The sequence below is a fragment of the Populus trichocarpa genome, chromosome 3 (genome assembly GCF_000002775.5).
Source record: "Populus trichocarpa isolate Nisqually-1 chromosome 3, P.trichocarpa_v4.1, whole genome shotgun sequence".
Lineage (NCBI taxonomy): Eukaryota > Viridiplantae > Streptophyta > Magnoliopsida > Malpighiales > Salicaceae > Populus > Populus trichocarpa.
Window position 1 is genome coordinate 20,518,130 of NC_037287.2, and position 12,462 is coordinate 20,530,591.

Below are 12,462 nucleotides of genomic sequence, written 5' to 3' on the forward strand. Positions count from 1 at the left end.
TAGTGACGAGCTTTTTACTCATGTTTTATTATGGAATGCAAAAGTAGTGGTGTCTTGCTGTGAAATAAAAGGGTAAACTTCAATTATTTTCCTTGTAATAGATTCATTAATATTCTACTTCTACTCCTACTCTTATAGTTTTCATAAAATCCTGTTAATATTACTCTTAACTACGAAATATCTAATTCTTTTTAATTTTGGTTTTTCAGTTTTTTGGGTTTCGGATTTTTGTTGTAAGATACTATGACATGCATAAAGACTTGAGAGGAAATAATAAGAGAAAAATTAAAAAATATATATATAATATGAAAAGCATCAGATTATCACACAGTTATTTAGTAGTAAATAAACTATCAGGATAGAAGTGAAAACGTTGGATAATTTTAAACTATAGGGATAGAAACTTACAGGCAGTTGTAGAAGGTTTGCTCGTTGTCAACCTGCCTCCAGCGTCCAAAAAGATGTACAAAGAATGGTACTAGACTCTCCCTCTTTAATATGAAAATTCCAAAATGTTCTATTGCTCCTTTACAATTGCTACAATGGCAAGCAAAGGATAAGATTCCCAAACACTCGTGATAATGATGTTTGAAAAAGATTTTGGATTTGAGATATAGATATATTTTGTATAGTGGTATGGGATGGCCCCAAAATAAAAAGACCCAGCCCAAAAAAAAAATTAAAAATTAAAAATTAAAAAAATATATGCATGCATAAAAATAAATTTATTTTATTTTTTTATTCACTGATGTTAGAGTTAGGAATAAAAATACAGAGTTAAATTTATAGCTATATAATATTTATCAACGCTAGAGTTGGAAGTATTCGTAGTTGAATATTCACTGGCACCAGAGTAAAGAATATTTCAAGCAAACCATCATAGCATAAATCAACAAATTTTAGCAATTTAAGACAAAACTAGCAATGCAGCTTACCTCGGGTAGGGTGTTCTAGGGGTGCTAATACCTTCTCTAACCACAACTAGTCCCGAACCATAGAATCTCTGTTGACCAGTTAGGGTTTCTAGTGATCGTAATACTAGATGGTGACTCCTTAAAACAAGACTATTCCCCATCAAAAAAACAAAATGTTAGAAATTTGTTCTTTTCATTTTCATTTAATATATTTTTAAGGTCGTCGCGATGTCTGAGTGTGACAATGTTTATTACTCATTTATCTATATATATGAGAGAGAATCTCATTCATATCATTTGTATTCATTAGCATATATTTATAAAACATTTTTATTTTTTTATCGGTCCATCAATTAGCTGAATCAATAAATAATGATTCTACAATTTTCAATTTCAATATACCAATAAACCATTTCCAATACTTTCTATGTTTTTTTTTTCTGAATGATTGCCCTCTATTATTTCTCTAATAAAAGGGGATGACCACCTCTATTATTTCTCATAAAAAGGAGACCACCCCTCACTTCTCACTCAAACTGTGCAATTCTACAGTTTTTCTGAGGACTTTTCTAGTCTTGTACCTTATCTTCTACAGTTGTGCACCTCGTCTTATTCTACAAATCTCTGAATCAATATCGAATCACAGGAAAAATGTATCACTTTTGATCTTTTCTACTTTCATTCCACAAAAATAGCAATTAAAAGGCAACAGTAAGAGCACTGAGGGTCTTGGCCTGGCGGTGGGAGGGGCTTGTCTCCTTCCACTGCTCCTGGGTTCGAGTCCTCATGTGCACGCCTGTCACCCCCGCGGTGCCTTACATACCCACTGGGTCTGCAGGGTATTTAGTGGGCCGTGGGATTAGTCGTGGTGCGCGAAAGCTAGCCCGGACACCCACGTAAATAAATAAAAAAAGGCAACAGTAAGAGCACCTCTGATGTGGACCGGGTAGCAAAACAGCAAAAGGGTTGACTGTTGTTGAGTTATAACTGGCACAGTCAAGCACGTTAAATTTTTTTACGTAACAGTTGGAGTTTCCTCTCATTTCATTATTTAGCTTTTACTCTCCCAATTAATTCGGGACTGTTTGTTTTAGAGGGTCTAAGAGTTTCTTTTCGTTCTTCCTTTAGCTTTCATTTCCACATTAATTCTGGACTGTTTCCCAATTTAATGCAGTTGTTTTAGGAGTCTAGGAGTTCCGTTTTCTCTATTTATTTGGTTGTAATCACTTGGTGAGGTAGACAGAATAAAAATAAACAAAACTCCTTTGAGTAGTTAACTTAAATATCTTTCTTTCTTTTGTTTTTCTGCGGAATTACAGATTGAAAAAACCTTGTGTGTTAGAACGCGTGTGAGTTCCGTTTGTTCTGCATCAAGTTGGTATCAGAGCTCGGTTAGTTATCATCGTTATGGCACCAAAAAGACGCGCGAACCTACCGAACCTTCGTGAACAACCGTTGGATGAAGTCTACGAACGTGATGAGATTGCACGTCTACAATAGCAAGTCGAGATGTTAATGCAGCAGTTAGCAGCGTCAATGGCTCAACATCAGGATCCAAATCCACAAGACGTGGAAGAGGAGTCTGAAGGTGATGAAAATCCATTCGCTACTCAACCAGTACAGAGGAGACCAGCGCATGATGAATCGAGGCGCTGGGAGACAGGCCTCAAGGTTGACATACCAGAGTTCCATAGTGGTTTGCAAGCGAATGAGTACCTTGACTGGATCAATACGGTAGATGAAGTTTTAGAGTTTAAACAAGTTCCAGAAGATAGACGAGTAGCACTGGTTGCAACAAGGCTTAGAGGTCAGGCTGGGGCTTGGTGGCAACAGGTGAAGAAAACAAGGACTCTACAAGGAAAAGAAAAGATCACGTGCTGGGACAAGACGAAAAAAAATATGTGTTTTGCGTTTCTACCATACAAAACACACACGGACGCTCTACCAATGGTTACAAAATCTAAAACAGGGAAACCGCTCAGCTGATGACTACACTATGGAGTTTTATCAGTTAATATCGCGAGATGCGATTGCAGAGGATGAAGAGTCACGGGTTGCGCGATATATTGGCGGGCTGCGAATTCAATTCCAAGATGTTCTTAATATGTTTGATGCATTGAGTGTGTCAGACGCCCACCAGAAAGCAGTGCAGTTAGAGAAACAACTAGTGCGCAGAAATACAGGGGGTATGAACTTTGGAGGTTCTGGTGCAAATACAAGCAATAACAGCGGACGAACAGGGAGTATGAATTTTGGGGGGGCCGGTGCAAGTAGCAGTAGTGCACGAACAGTCATTCCACCATCTCCTATTACCAAGCCTACTATGCCTACACACATAACGACACCTAACAAAGGTTTTCGTTGTTTTAATTGCGGAGAACCAGGACACAGGTTTGCAAAGTGTAAGAAAGGACAGTGGAGAGGTTTGTTTTCAGACGTTGAGGAAATTAACAGGGAACAAGAAGGCGATGTTGAGGCAGAACCAGTTTATGATGAGGAAGAGCGTTTAGAGAGGGATGCAGGACCGATGTTAATGATCCAGCGTAGCTGTTTAGCGCCACGCGGGGTAGAGGATGATTGGATGCGCACTAATGTATTCCAATCCACTTGCACAATTAGCAGAAAAGTCTGTCGGTTCATTGTTGATTCAGGTAGCTGTGAGAATATAGTGTCTGAGGAGGTGGTCCGTAAACTACACATGACAACATAATCACATCCTCAACTGTATAAATTGACATGGCTAGATAAGAAGAATGATGTTACAGTATCAAAACACAGCTTGGTGTCTTTTTCAATTGGCACAACATACAAAGATCAGATTTAGTGTGATGTGGTCTCCATGGACGCCTGTCATTTATTATTGGGCAGACCGTGGTTATATGACCGACATGTGAGGTATGATGGGTTCTTGAATACGTGCACTTTCATATTCAATTCAATCAGGGTTGTGTTGTTACCAAAGAAGGAAATTACAGGTAGCACTCCAACAGGAGAAAACAACAATTTATTAACAATGGCTAAGTTCGAAGCAGAAGTCAGAGAATCTAGAGTTGTTTACGTGCTGATCGGAGAGATGGAGGCTAAGAATTGCATTATTCCAAGCAGTGTGGAGCCATTATTACAAGAGTTTGGAGATATATTTCCAACTGAACTTCCTGAAACCCTACCCCTATTAAGGGACATTCAGCATCAAATTAATCTGGTCCCGGGTGCCAACTTACCCAACATGCAGCATTATCGGATGAGTCCGAAGGAGCATGAAGAGTTATGGCGCCAAGTAGAGGAATTGCTAACAAAGGGGCATATTCGGGAGAGTCTTAGCCCATGTGCAGTGCTTGCCCTTCTAACCCCAAAAAAAGATGGGACATGGAGAATGTGTGTCGACAGCAGGGCCATTAATAAGATTATGGTTCGTTATAGGTTTCCGATCCCGCGGTTAGATGACTTGTTGGATCAATTAAGTGGAGCCACAATATTCACGAAGCTGAACTTGAAGAGCGGGTATCACCAAATTCGTATCCGACCAGGGGATGAATGGAAAACGGCCTTCAAAACTCGAGAAGGACTCTTTGAGTGGATGGTCATGCCTTTCGGACTATCTAATGCCCCAAGCACATTCATGCGGGTGATGAATCAAGCCTTGCAGCCTTACATTGGTAAGAGCGTGGTGGTTTATTTTGATGACATTTTAATTTATAGTGCTGATCCTAGGATGCACCTACAACATCTTCGGGAAGTTTTGACTGTGTTAAGTAAAGATCAATTCTTCGCAGCAAAAGGAAAATGTGTGTTCTTAAGTAACCAGGTCTTGTTTTTGGGATACATTGTTTCTTCTGAGGGGCTTTCAGTAGACGAGTCAAAAATTGAAGCAATCAAATAGTGGCCACACCGCAAACCATGACTGATGTCCGAAGCTTCCACGGGCTGGCATCATTCTATCGCCGCTTCATTCCCCACTTTAGTGGCATAATGGCCCCAGTGACTGATTGTATGAGGAACAATAGCAAATTTGTGTAGACACCTGAGGCCGAAACAGCCTTCCAAGAAATCAAAAAAAGATTGACCACCGCTCCAGTGCTTGTCCTACCAGACTTTTCAAATCCATTTGAGCTACATTGTGACGCCTCAAAGCTAGGAATTAGGGCAGTTTTGAGTCAAAATGGCAGGCCTGTTGCTTTTTTCAGTGAGAAGCTTTCAGGGGCAAAATTACGGTATAACACCTATGATGTTGAATTTTATGCAGTGGTTCAAGCAGTGAGGCATTGGCGACATTATCTGTTTCTTCAGGAGTTCGTCCTATTTACTGACCATGATGCCCTCAAACATATGGGGAGTCAAGATAAGATTTCATCCCGACATGCATCTTGGGCTGCGTACTTACAATAATTCACTTTTGTCATCAAACACAAGGCGGGTACACTGAACCGAGTAGCTGATGCCCTCAATCGTCGAAAAAATATGATGGTTGACATGCAAGTCAAAGTGATGGGTTTCGACTCCTTTCAAAATTTGTATGCATCTGACCCTTTTTTTGCTGCTGTAATAAAGAACATTCAGAACAACCAACCGAGTGACTTTGTCCTCCATGATGGATTTGTTTTCAAAGGCACCCAACTGTGTATACCTGAGTGTAGTCTTCGAACCAAGATCATACAAGAATTGCACAGAGAAGGCCATGTAGGAAGAGACCGGACTTACTTACTGGTGGTTGCGTCCTACTTCTGGCCATCCATACGGAAGGAGATTGGTCGTTTTGTTGAGCGTTGTAGGATCTGTCACGTGGCCAAGGGAAGAGCCACCAATGTCGGTTTATACATGCCACTTTCTGTTCCAGTATGACCATGGTCCGACATCAGCATGGATTTTGTTCTAGGCCTCCCGCGTACACAACGGGGATTCGACTCCATTTTCATAGTAGTAGACAGGTTTTCAAAAATGGTTCACTTTATACCGTGCAAGAAAACGACAGATGTTGTTAATGTGGCTGAATTGTTCTTTCGAGAAGTTTATCGGTTGCATGGGCTGCCAGAGTCAATTGTGTCAGATAGGGACACTCGTTTCCTGAGCCATTTATGGCAGAGTCTTTGGAAAATGGTTAATACTCACCTGAACCTCAGCAGTGCTTATCATCCTCGGTCCGATGGACAAACCGAGGTGGTGAATCGGTCATTGGGTAATCTCCTTCGTAGTTTGGTGGGAGATCAGTTAAAATCTTGGGACAAGAAACTTGGCCAAGCAGAGTTTGCCCATAACCATGCAGTCAATCGTAGCACCAAGCTCAGCCCCTTTGAAATCGTGTACGGGTTTCTCCCACGATGTCCTCTTGACCTGGCTAATCTCTCGAGCAACACTAAAGTTAATCACAAGGCAAAGGATTTTGTCACTCAGCTGCAGGACATTCACAACCTTACTCGACAGAATTTACTAGAATCTATTGCCAAATACAAACACGATGTGGACCACAAGCGGCGTCTTGTCAATTTTGAGATGGGTAACTTAGTTTGGGATGTGCTAACGAACGATCGTTTTCCTATAGATGAGTACAATAAACTGTCTACACGAAAGATTGGTCCAGTAGAGATTATTGAGAAAATAAATTCAAATGCTTACCGCCTCAAGCTGCTTAGTCATCTTCGGACAACAGATGTATTTAATGTCAAACACCTGCTTCCTTTCCACGAGGATTTGTCATCAGCAGAGGAAGATCTCCTGAATTCGTGGTCGAATTCTTCTCAGCTTGGGGAGGATGATGTGGACCGGGAAGCAAAACAACAAAAGGGTTGACTGTTGTTGAGTCATAACTGGCACAATCAAGCACGTTAAATTTTCTTACGTAACAGTTGGAGTTTCCTCTCATTTCATTATTTAGCTTTTACTCTCCCAATTAATTCGGGACTGTTTGTTTTAGAGGGTCTAAGAGTTTCTTTCCGTTCTTCCTTTAGCTTTCATTTCCACATTAATTCTGGACTGTTTCCTAATTTAATGCAGTTGTTTTAGGAGTCTAGGAGTTCAGTTTTCTCTATTTATTTGGTTGTAATCACTTGATGAGGTAGACAGAATAAAAATAAACAAAACTCCTTTGAGTAGTTAACTCAAATATCTTTCTTTCTTTTGTTTTTCTGCGGAATTACAGATTGAAAAAACCTTATGTGTTAGAACGCGTGTGAGTTCTGTTTGTTCTGCATCAACCTCCAAGCGCTGTACTAAATGTAAAACTAAAAATTTTTAAAAATATTATTTTAATTTTTTTCATATTTGTTTTAGACGCTATAGAATTGTGACTTTTGCTTTCATTTAGTAGGTTCAGGTCAATTCTAATCACTTTATGGAGGAAAAGTTCGAGTCTACAATGAATTATTGACATAAAAATCTCAATTAGTTGAGTGAAAATTTGTAAATAAAAAGCAAACTGCGTCAAAATATCTAGCAGTATTAGAGCGTGTTTGGCAGTGTGGTTGCGGGTGCTTTTCAAATAACTTTTCGTGCTAAAATGCATGTCAATGATGTTTTTTCATTTTTTTAAAATCATTTTTGACATCAGTATATCAAAACGATCCAAAACATACAAATCATATTAAATTTTAGTAAAAAAAAAAATTCAAATTTTTTGGAAACGCAGCCGGAGCCGCGTTCCCAAACGTGCCCTTAGTAGACTCATGCAAAGTTTCGAGGAAGAAACAAAAGGCATAATTAAAATGCCTTGTGCCAACCAACTATACATCCCATCTTCCTTTCAATAGCGTGTAGGTAATACAAAAGCTGGGGCTTAAACAAATTAAAAGTTCAGAAAAATCGCAGCAAGATGAACAAATGCTATTCTTTAAAAGAGAAAAAGAAAAACAGTGAATGGAGACTTAAAATGAATTATTATTACATAGATTAAGTATCTAATTATCTATAAACAAACCAATAAACACAAGACACATAGATAAAATATAATAGCCCCCACCTAATGATTTATGTATTGCACATGATTTTATTTAAGTGTTTTATTAACATAGTTTATGAATAATGCAGTAGATTAATCTGTGTAATGATTCCTCTCGTTCTCCAAGCCTTAACCCCCTCAAGTCTTGCAGAGGTGGAATATATTCACCGACGATCCAAACAAAATTCAAGAACACAAAAACAAGAAAGTAGAACTGCACATGCATCTTTGAAAAAGCACAGATTAATTTTAGATGAGCATATATCATCTGTGAAATAGGCATGGCTAGTAGCTTGTAGCAGAATCCCTGTGAAGCAATTAATTTTAGATGAGCATATATCGTCTGTGAAAAATCTGCAAGTGCCTGCAGCAATCCAAATGATGAATAAGATGGTTTCTTATGATTTATTTATTTTATTTGGAACCAATAAATGCTGGGTTGAAAATAGATATAGAGAAAAAAAAAAAGAAAAAAAAAAAAAGAGGACCGTCAGGTTTCTTAAGAAAATGTATTGAAAGAGACATCATGATTAAAGAAATGGTCTTGATAAGTGAGGACATAAGGGCCCGCATCTCTAGGTGGTGGAAGGAGAGGGGATCTCTTACGTGTATGGTAAGTTGCTTGGGTGGCGTGGTGCGATTGGCCTGAAACCATGGAGGGATTCTAAGGCTGAGGAACCATCCCATTAGGGTTTTTTAAAAAAAACAAAAATCAAAAGGGTAAGTGAATATTTTTAAGTTAGGAAATAATAGTATCCTCCCTGTTTGGAGCTGTGGTTTAAATAAAAATTATTTACTATAGGTAAGGTCAAAGAAGATTTTAAGAAAATTTATTTGTTATGACATGTGACATGCATGTGATATTTACGTTGTTTCACACCCGCCATTAGGTTGGTCGATTCATAATTGCAGAAAGGACGTCGAATAATTATAGAGGGGACCGATCAACCAAAAGGTGATGTAGACTGCAACAAAAACAGTTAATGACACTCTCAATCAACCCTGAAAAAAATAAAAGTCATAAACAAAAGGTGATGTAGACCGCAACAAACTGCGAGAACTGTGGAGCAGTGCAACCAATTCGTTTGCAAATAAAATGAATTCAAGGGATAGAGCGCTTGTGCTGAATCAAATAAAGAAAGAAAATGAGCAAACAAGAAGAAAAAAATGTTTATCTATAAAATTAAAGGTAAATGGTATATTTATGAGATATTTATTATTCCTGTCAATCCATCAATAATTAGTTGAATCAATAAATAATTCATGATTCATGAGTTTTCCTTTTCAACACCACTAAAAACGATTTCCATTAGTATTCACATTGCTAAGCAAGATTCTCCTTCGATCTGTTCATGTAGAAAAGAATAAGTAAAAAATTAGGAGTTAATTTCTATTATAAACCTCGTTTGAAGCATAGCACAAAGCAAACATTCATGGCACATTATAGAGCATAATTTATTAAAAAATTTCTTGATGCTTTTTCGTTGAGAAATACAGCAGGTAAATTTAACAAGCTAACAATGACTAGGCAGTGAAGTACACAGAGTGGAAGTCATACAGAACAATTGAGATAGCATAATCAAAGAACTTGAATGATTGAACAAACGGTTTGTATGATGCTGAGTGTGACAAGAACAGCAGCTGCTACAACAGAGATTATAGTCCATGGATTACGGAAATAGTTCTGTTTCAAAAATGCCTTCCATTTGTGTCTCCGCTTTCGGTAGTACTTGTTCAGATCTTCAACCACACCAGAAAAGTAGAAATTGTTGACGTTGATAACATTTTCCTTGGAAAGATTGCGAACAAGGCGTGAAACTGCATCGTTATCATGGAGCCAATTTTCTATAATTCCTTTTTTAACAAGTATTTCCACATCCTTGGCATCGGGGACAAGCAAAGAGAGCATGGTAATATAGTTACATATATATTTATAAGCATCGCAATTGCATTGCTCAAAGGCTTGGAGATTTCTAAATAGGATTTCCGTTTGATCCAATATCATCAACCGTGGAATTTCCAACGTCCCTTCATTATCATCAAATTTTATGTGGAGTACGTTTATGCTGGACCCTAAATTAAACTTGATTCCGGCACGATGGAGCTCCGCTACACTAGGTGCCGTTAGAGTTTTAAGTTTCTTTGGCTGCATGTGCTCTGCTGGCTGCTGACAGATTCTTAGAAAGTCAACAAAATGCTCTACTTCAGACAAATTGTTTTTCTTCAAAATGTCCTTTGGCACCCATGAATCCCATGCACATGATAAGAGATCATGAGTAAGCTTTATCATGGAACATTCCTTACGATGGTGCAGTATTTTGGATAGATTGAACAAGTCCTCAACAATGAAGAATGGAAGCTGATTTTCAAGCAAGCACAAATCAAATCTTATTTCTTGTCTCATCCATGGTTTATTGAATATGCGGTCAATATATATTGCTACCTCGGATATCAGAGAACAATCTTTTCAGGAAGAACATAATGAGAAATGAGCAATCCAGCAACACCATTTCCACAAATTCCTCTACACTTAGATTATCAAAGGTTTCTGCATAACAATTACGCAATCTAGGCTCCCTCTCTGCAATAGCTGCAAAAAAATCCTTCACATTTACCTCGCTCAATTCAAGAAATTCCCTCAGGTACAGTCTCCTTGTGCTCTTCCATTTCTTTGAGCTCTTCTTTTCCGTAGTGAAGTGGGCCAATGGAGATCACTTGAGGTGTGTAAGCCTTTTCATTTAACTCACGTAATCGTTTAGGAACTCTGTATATTGAACAATTACTGGAGAAAGGACGCAAGATTCTCAACTTTCCTTCCACAGAGAATGCTAATTTTTCAATGTCAAGCGAAACATCCATCTGATCTCTTGATGTTCCAGCAACGTTCATCATGTGCCTAGACATTCGCTAGAATCACAGTTATCAATTTGTTAGATAAATGCTAAAAAAAATTCAATAACAATTGTAAAAGGAGATGAAAAATGCACAATCAAACACAAGATTCCCAGACAACCATAAGAGCATCTGTAAGGAATCAAATCTGATTTTTTTCTTTTTCTAATTGTAAATGTTTCACATAACATGTCTTTGTCTACTTGAAAGAGCAAAACATTAAAAGTCAATAGCTTCTCTAAATGAAAACTTACAAGCATTTTTCTAAACAAAAAGGACTCGGTAGCTCTCACTTACACAAACTGTGAAATTCAGAAGTTTTTCTGAAGAGTTTTCTTGTCTGCTACTTTTTTTTCCTGCAATTCTGCACCTCTTCTAATTCTACACAAAATTCTTCGTCAACGTTTTCGGACTTGGACGTCAACTTGAAAAGTAAGAAAAACTATGAAAAGCTACCTTTTTTAAGTTACTTGGTAGTAAATAAACTATAGGGATAGATGTGAAAACATTGGATAATTTTAAACTATAGGGATAAAATTGAAACATTGATAAATCTATAAAGGCAAAATACCAAAATGCTAAAATAAATTCAATGTTATTCAATGTAGTATCAGGAAGAAAATAACAATATGCATTAAAACAATTAACAAAGACATAAAAAGCCTATTGGACCCGAAAACAGTATGCGTTAAAACAATTAACATACAGAACTGGTATCCAGTTCTATATGTTACCCAATTTTGGACTAAAAAATTTCAGTTTTCTGGGGGGTTTTTAGCGACAAGCTTTTCACTTATGTTTGATTATGGAATGCAAATTAGTGGTGTCTTCTTGTAAAATAAAAGGGTAAACCTCAATAATTATCCTTATAGATTCATCATTGTTCTACTTCTACTCTTATAATTTCAATTTTCCCACTATTACCCTTGTAGTTTTCATAAATTTCATTAATATTACTCTAAAAGCAATTAACAGAGACATAAAAAACCTGTTGGATAGAAACTTAAACACCTAAAAGCTCTCGACAACCGGCAGTTTTAGAAGTTCTCGTTTCAAATGATGACAATCTACCTCTAGTGTCCAAAAGGTGTGCCGAGAATGGCAGACTCTCCCTCTTTAACATACCTTCCAAAATGTTCCGTTGCCCCTTTACAATTACTCCCATGGCAAGAAAAGGATTCTCTTTGATAATAATTAGCTTTTTCCAGAATATTTATTCTCCCATGGCTGGAGCTGACTTCCTGGCTGCCTTGTTGGCTAGCTGCTTCCTTGGGGCTTTTCCTCCGGTTGATTTTCTTGCTGTTTTCTTTGTGCCGTTGAAATAAGTGAATTGGGAAATAGGGTTGTCGGGTTTCTGTTTGTTTCTCGAGAAAATGAAGGGAGGTTAGGGATTTGAGAGTTTTGGGCGGGTAGTGATAGGAGGTTCTGGGGATTTTTATAGGGCAAGGGGAGAGGTGAAAAGGAAGGAAGGAGACAGTGAAATAGGATTTGAGCCGTTGATAGGTAAGCTAATGGGCGGTGGAGATGGAGATCAGCGTGCACGTGAAGTGGCCAATAGGATTGCTTCTTTTAGGCGGGCTCGTTTTTCATCTTATGGAGCTCCTTACCTCTCTTTGGGGAGACTTTCTGGATCGTGGATCTTAAAGTGATCAGCGGTTGTGAATGTTTAGAAAAGCGTGATGAGGATCGCCACCTGCGTACTCTGTTGAGTGACCAATATAAATGCTT

At 38.1% G+C, this 12,462-nt stretch overlaps 1 pseudogene; it reads right to left on the reverse strand.

Moving 5' to 3' along the window:
- Positions 1-9,358: 9,358 nt before the first annotated feature.
- Positions 9,359-12,137, reverse strand: LOC18097211 (putative UPF0481 protein At3g02645; annotated as a pseudogene).
- Between the last annotated feature and the right edge of the window lie 325 nt (positions 12,138-12,462).